The sequence below is a fragment of the Octopus bimaculoides genome, chromosome 2, assembly GCF_001194135.2.
Source record: "Octopus bimaculoides isolate UCB-OBI-ISO-001 chromosome 2, ASM119413v2, whole genome shotgun sequence".
NCBI classification, from domain to species: domain Eukaryota; kingdom Metazoa; phylum Mollusca; class Cephalopoda; order Octopoda; family Octopodidae; genus Octopus; species Octopus bimaculoides.
In genome coordinates, this window is record NC_068982.1 from 103619590 (window position 1) to 103620433 (window position 844).

Here is an 844-nt window from a genome sequence, read left to right on the forward strand (position 1 = left end):
CAGTGGTTGGACGCCGACGAAGCTCCATGGCACTTCCCGAAGCCAAAGTTGCTCAAAAAGAAGGACATGGTGACTGTTTAGTGGTATGCGGCTGGTCTCATCCATCACAGCTTTTTGGATACAGGCGAGACCATTACGGTGGAGAAGTACTGTCCGCAAATGGATGAAATGCATAAGAAACTCCGACAACAACAGCCAGCATTGGTCAATAGAAAAGGACCAATTCTTCTCCATGACAACGCTCGGCTGCACGTCGCACAACTGACCCTACAGAAGTTGAACGGATTGGGCTACGAAACTCTGCCCCATCCGTCATACTCACCAGACCTCTCGCCTCCCGACTACCACTTTCTCAAGCATCTCGATTACTTCCTGCGTGAGAAATGCTTCAAAAACCAAGACGATGCTAAACACGCCTTCAACTACTTCATCGCCACCAGAACGCAGGATTTTTACGTACTAGTTTTTAAGTACTAGTTGAACACTGGGGTCGATGTAATCGACTCATCCCCACTCCCCGACAAGCTGCCCTTGTGAAGGCGGCGAGCTGGCAGAATCGTTAGCACGCCGGGCGAAATGCTTAGCAGTATTTCGTCAGCCGCTACGTTCTGAGTTCAAATTCCGCCGAGGTCGACTTTACCTTTCATCCTTTCGGGATCGATAAATTAAGTACCAGTTGAGTACTGGAGCCGAGAGTACTGGGGTTGATGTAACCGACTAGTTTCCCTCCACTCAAAAACAAAAAAATTTGTGGCCTTGTGCTTCTAGTAGAAAGGATTATTATATACACTGCAGGCTAAAATCTATAGATGTATTCTGTCGAGCAACATATCACACACAAACG